This window comes from Dermochelys coriacea, chromosome 12 (genome assembly GCF_009764565.3).
Source record: "Dermochelys coriacea isolate rDerCor1 chromosome 12, rDerCor1.pri.v4, whole genome shotgun sequence".
NCBI lineage: Eukaryota > Metazoa > Chordata > Testudines > Dermochelyidae > Dermochelys > Dermochelys coriacea.
The window spans coordinates 16033716-16040121 of NC_050079.1; positions in this window are offsets into that span (position 1 = coordinate 16033716).

The window sequence follows — 6406 nt, forward strand, 5'->3', positions numbered from 1 at the left end:
ATCCTTTTCTTAATAATTACTGTTTCAAAGAGGTTTGTCTTTGCTCTGACAACTAGCAACTATACCACTAGATGGAGCTGCAGCATTTGCAAGAACACATACCTGGAAACTTGTACCATATAAAATGAATGAAAAAAACTTTTTTAAACAACAAAAGGATTAAAATGTCTGGGAAAAAAAAGAATTTCTACTTAGAAAAGTCTAACATTTAAATTTTTAATGCACTTAAAATTTAAAAAAATAAATTGCATGAGTTTTAGAGCGTAGTTCCTACCTTTCTAGCTGTCCTGAAGGATAATTTAGCATCTCTTTATCAGGCAAGCTATATGAGCAGAGTAGAAAGCTGAAAGAGAAAATATTCTTATAGGCTTTTAGACCTGGTGAGTTCAAAGACAGAGTCACTGCAGTGTCTCAGTTCCTACAGTACCTTTTCCTTCTGATCAAAAGAACCGAGTAAAACTCACAACTGTTAAAAGAACTATCGAATAACGGGGGGAGGGGAGTAAAACCAAATGAACCCATAATGCATTCTGAACAGTGCTAGGGGGAGTGAAAAGACTGTTCATTTATTGGTTCCATTTTAGCTTGTCAACATTCTCTGTTTTGACCCTGGATTCTGATCAAGCTCTGGTTTTAGTTACTATAGAATATTTTTAAAATTCTATTCAATTATATATACACACACAATACACTCTTATTTATCCAAATGGCCTGGGGGATATCTGAAACTTTCAGATAAATGGAAGTGCCATTAACTCTCATAGGCCTACGTGGGGCACACACCGGGATTCGGATAACAAGGATTTTCAGGTAAAGGGAATTCGGATTGTACTGTCTATAATTTCATCTTTTTCCCATTGTTACTTATGCTGAAAAGGAAGACACTTCAAATCTGGGCAAGACTGATTAGATTCACCACCCACTTGTTTCTCCCTTGCTTTAAGTAACCAGACACCATAGATGTTCTTGGCACAGCCACTGAAAAATGTCAAATTGTGCAGGTTTAGGTGCAGTGGGCCTAGCTTTTCTTGCATTGTGCTTGTGATTTCAGTGAGTTGCTGAAATGGCCTAGTTTTTGATGCTGCTTCCTTTCCTGCCCCCCCGCCCCCCGTGTGCTGCCTGCAGACAAAGTTTGAAAGCATCCCCCTGCATCAAGATTCTTTTCTTTTCTTTTTTTTTTCCCCTTTCAAAGACAGTTGAGGCTGCCAGCTTTCAAAAGTGCTTAGGAGTCAGCGCGAGGAGACGGGGCCGTCCAGTAGCAAGGGAAAAAAATCATGAAGACGATGCAAGAGTCTTTGAAAGAAGTCCCTTGGGAGGTGAAATCTTTGAAGGGGGTCTCCTCCTCCTTCCTATGCAATTTCTTCCTGCAGTCCTGAAAAGACAGATGTAATCTCAGAAATCGGGAGGCAGGTTTGACTGTGACTGTCACCGTACCTCACCTCTAGGAACAGCAGCTCAGGAGGGACTTCTGTGAATTCATTAATAATATACAGCACTTTTTATAGAGTCTTACATGTTCAAAGCTCTTTACAAATCTCAGGCCAGATTAATCCAGGATTTATGTCTGCATGAACCGTGGCAAAGGGCTCTGGTGCCCAGGAGATTAGAAGGCCTGCCATGAAACTCAGTTCTGATGATATAAAGGGGACACACAGAAGGTGGACAGCCAAAGAAGAAACCCTGGGGAAGGGAAATGGATAGTCAGAGAAGAAACCCAAGCGAGGGGAAGTTCACAGTTCTAGAGAGCAAAGAATTCTGGGAAGAAGTGAACAAGCCACTTTGGGCAAAGAAACAGAAGGCCACTGTTCCCTCTAAGCTGTGCACACATGTGTGCGCACACAGATCTTAAACACCACGCACATGGTGAAACACCGCACGCACAAAAATTTCCACAGAAGCACAACAATTTGCACAGAAAATTTTTTTTATGCACACAGCCTGTCAAAAATTAGAGGGAACATTGCAGAAGGCTCAAGCACCAAGCCAGCTACTTAATTCCTTTTCCAGGACCCAAGGTAGGAGCTTCTGGGAGAGGGGGGGACACAAGTTCCTTTTGATTACTTTACATTCAGGTGCAAAGATATGCAAAAATCCTCCAATAAGAGCCTAGAACCCAGAGAAAGATGGAGAAGAAGAGAGTCTGAGAAACCTTGTTTATTTAGACTTTCGTTATGCCAAGAGAGGAAGGGCGGAAGTAGCTAAACATAAAATAATGGTGTAATTTATATATTCCTGCACAACTGTGAATCTAGCCCAATAACTTCAGCTCCAAGTTAACCACGGATTCATTTGATCCTGTGTTTCCATTTGACTGTTCCTCTCAGGAACCAAAACTGGCATTCTGATTTGTATTGTTTCTTCACAGCTTATTTTAAATCACGATTGGTCCTTACTGCAAGGAAACTTAAATCAGAACTGATTGAATCTGCCATTTAAAATCTATCATATTGTACAAGAAGCAGGATATCAACTCATGTCTGGAGGACAGCGCACTCTCAAATTCACTCTGTCATCTGCTCAGCACCTTAAACGCTCATCATCTGCAGTCAGAGGCTGAGCAGGATCTAAGCTCCATCCTAAGAGGATAAAGATACAAATAGAGCAGAGATTAGACAAGGGAGAAATAAATACCACATACAAGCAGAAGATTGGGAACTAAGACATTAAGTGACTAGATCAAGGTTACCTAAAGTCTGTGCCAGAGGTAGGAATTGATCCACAAGCCCATCCACCTTTTACACAAATCTACAGCCACTATTTTGCTACCCTTTTTGTAAATGCCTCCCCCTTCTCTTTCCACCTTAGCAATTGAATTGAAGCTTCAGACAGTTCACACACTGGATCTTAGGCTTTGTAGCTGGACACATCTGTGGATACTCAGAGTGGCCCAAATTTGTGTGAACTGGTCCTGAAAATAGCTATGAAATCAATACATCTTCTGTAACCTAAATCTATAGTGTATCTGTGCAGAAGTTCAGAAGAGCCCATTTAAACAGTAACTCAAAAAACATTTAAAATAAATCTAGATTTCCAGTGCACCAAAAGTAGGGTGACCATATTTCCCAAAGGGAAAACAGGACACCAAGCAGGCTGTCCCAAGGGTCTCCCCCCGCTCTCCCAGGTCTAGCCCCAGCTGCTCGCCCCAGGTCCCCCCACTGAAGGGCTGGCCCCAGCTGCTCGCCTGAGGTGCCTCCCCCAGACTGTCACTGGTCACTCAAATCCTGCCAGGCCCCCGCTCGAGGCTGTTGCTGGTCACTCAAACCCTGCCGGCCCCCTGCTCGAGGTTGTCACTGGTCGCTCGAACCCTGTTGGCCCCCCATTCAAGACTATCACTAGTCACTGTAACCCTGCCATCCCCGCCCCCCGCACACACTGAAACCCTTCTTCCTGTCCCATCCAGTCCAGGCTCCCCCTTGCACTGGGCTGACATCTCCACTTGCCCCTGCACTTTTTTGACAAAACTAGGCATTTGTCCCATTTGCTCTTGCCTTCGTGGCAAGAGCAAATGGGTAAATGCCCACTTTTGCCAAAGAAGTCGGGACAGCTGGGACAGGGCTTACAAAAGTGACCATCCCCACCAAGCGGGATGTATGGTCACCCTAACCAAAAGGTATTACACAATAGAACAGAGCCTTTCTCTTCAGTTTTCAGAGTAGCAGCCGTGTTAGTCTGTATTTGCAAAAAGAAAAGGAGTACTTGTGGCACCTTAGAGACTTCCTCTGAAAGGACACACCATTTCTGCTGCCAGTGCTGGGGTATCTTTATGTAACCCACGCCCACTCAGTGTGAGGCTCCATTCCTTTTAATGGTGCCTGGGCCAGGTGCATGAACCTGCCAGAACATTAACTAACAGAGCTGAATCTTTTAGCTCAGTCATTAGAGGCTCATGGTTTAGGATGCAGAGCCCTGTTTCGATCACCAATGCTCACAATTCACCCAGGGCTGCAGATTACCTTTAATTCCCAAAGATGTACCAGAAACCTTTGCACTGCCTGCAGGAGATGCAGAGGATTTGGGACAGCACCTAAAACCAAAGGCACCCACTGAACACCAGTGAACAGAGACAAGACCACAAGAGGTGGTGTGGGGCTGGAATGCTGCAGGCCCAGAAGTGGATCAGGATTGTGCTGGTGGTGAACAATCAGGGCAGTTTCAATACCATTCCTGTGAGAGATGGTGCCGTTAGGCAGTTGTCTATTTAAATTATGCCTAATGCTGCCCTGTCTGATGATGCTCAATAACATTGTGGTAAAAACAGCTGCAGCACCACAATGGAAAATAAATTTACTCTGAAAAAAAGTTTCCATCTGGCTCCAGCCTTGGCCACAGCAGAGAATGTATTTGTGAGCACCAGCAATGGTCACCTGAGCTAGGTTGGTTCTCATCTAATGCATTGTTCCCCCAATTGCAGCATCTTGACTTACATCTTACTGGGTTTCCAGCTCTGTTCACTGCTGATTTTCAGAATGTGTTGACCAGACTGTGGCCCAGGTAATTCTCCATTTTTTCAGGTTTCTGGTTTGGGCCCAGTAGCTTCAATAATAGTCACATTTCAAATGCTCAGCCTCCTCATTTAGATGATACAGGGAGAATTATCACCATCATGCCAGCAAAACCGCACTATCTACTGTACAACTCGGAATAACTGCAGTACATTGATTCTTCTCTGCATTCACTCATTTGATAAATCAGCAAGAATGAATGTCCTGTAATTATGTCTAGCAGCATGGAACACTGCTTATCAGAGGCCAAATCCAAGGTCCACTGAAGTCAATAAGAATCTTTCCACTGAACTCAAAAGGCTTTGGATCAGACCACAGTAGAGTCTATCCAGAAGCTGGTAGGTAATGTAACACATATATATAGCCAGCATTTTTTTTTGCACTATAATAAACAATTCTGCCAAAGTTTACTTTTCCCACTGCTACAGCCCAGGTAATCTCTGTTTTGTTCTTGTTCTACTCACATTTTTCTTCATACTAAAGAACTTTAACAAGAATTCCACTAAAACATATTGCCCAGACTTACATCTCCTGGACTTAGAGCCCGTCCTGTCTAATGTCACTATGTTTTTGGGAAAGCTGCTGCATTCGTATCTTTAATATTTGACAAAAACATACAGCTTTAGAAAGCGCTTTTTATGTTTTGTATAAACTTACAATAAATAAACGTGTGGTTCAGGCTATACACTAACTGGAGTGGTTCACAACTGTGGATGCTAACCTCAGGGCAGACAGTTACAAACCAGGGCACAAACCCCAAACTGGTTGTGTGTTCTATAATTAGATTTTGCCAACCCAAGTATCCAGTGTGAACTCCTCAAGCATTATAACAGCCTTAACATGGAGACACAGACAGCCTCCTTGGGCGCTCCAGCTATCTTGCCACCCAGGCAAGCCTGGCTTTGTGATAGATGGTCCCTTACACCAAAAATCACAATATTCTGTTACTCCCACTCCCAAAGACCAGTGACTTACTCCAGTCTATTGTACCTTAGCTCTCTCACCAAAGGTAACATTTGTAGCCAATCTTGTAATAAGCTAACTGAAAATTTATTAACTAGAAAAAAGAAATAGGTTATTTACAAGGTTAATGCAGGTAAACACACAAACACACACAAATCAGTTTAGTCTTAGGTTCCAAAAAGCAACAGAATCTGCTGTAATGTATGATGCTCTATGTCCTTAAGAGCTAACCCAAGCTAAACAGCTTGCGGATCCCTTGCTTATGTTTAGAAATATTGCCCTCTCCAAATTCCCAACAGCAAAGTGATACAGTTCCTTCTGGTCAGGGATTTTTTTTCCCTTCCCCCAAAGTTCAAACTGTGATGGGACAAGAGTTTGTGTACATCCCCTCTTCATAGGTGTAGGGGCAGCAATCAACGAAGTCTTGTTCACTGATGTCCCATGGTTCGTTTGGTGTCTATACACCTTCTTTTGTTGAGCAGGAGATGACACCTCTTATGGTAAACTAGCACTTCACACTCCCTGACTATTTCCAGTTTCATAGCAAACACTTAGCTATTACCTTATAACCTGGGATGCAGATATTATAAGTGAGATTGATGCATGCAGCAACTCAGAAGCAGTTCAAAAAATCCAAACACTAAGCACATTCTTATAAACTTAACATCTGTTTTAACAATGAGAACACACAGGTGAGCCAGACTGGTTTTCAGCTATGCATTTGTCAGTGTTCATTGAAGCTTAGGGGCCTTGGTATGGGCTGGCACCTGGCCTGTCAGAGTCACAATGGTAACATATGAATCTGCCCTTCCCAATATGCTGTGACTGTAGCTCATCCTGGCATTGTGGAAGCCAGTTGAATACATGATCTACACATGTCACCCAGCACATGCATACAAGACATTCCAATAACCCGCCATAATTGTACTGAAACTTGACCT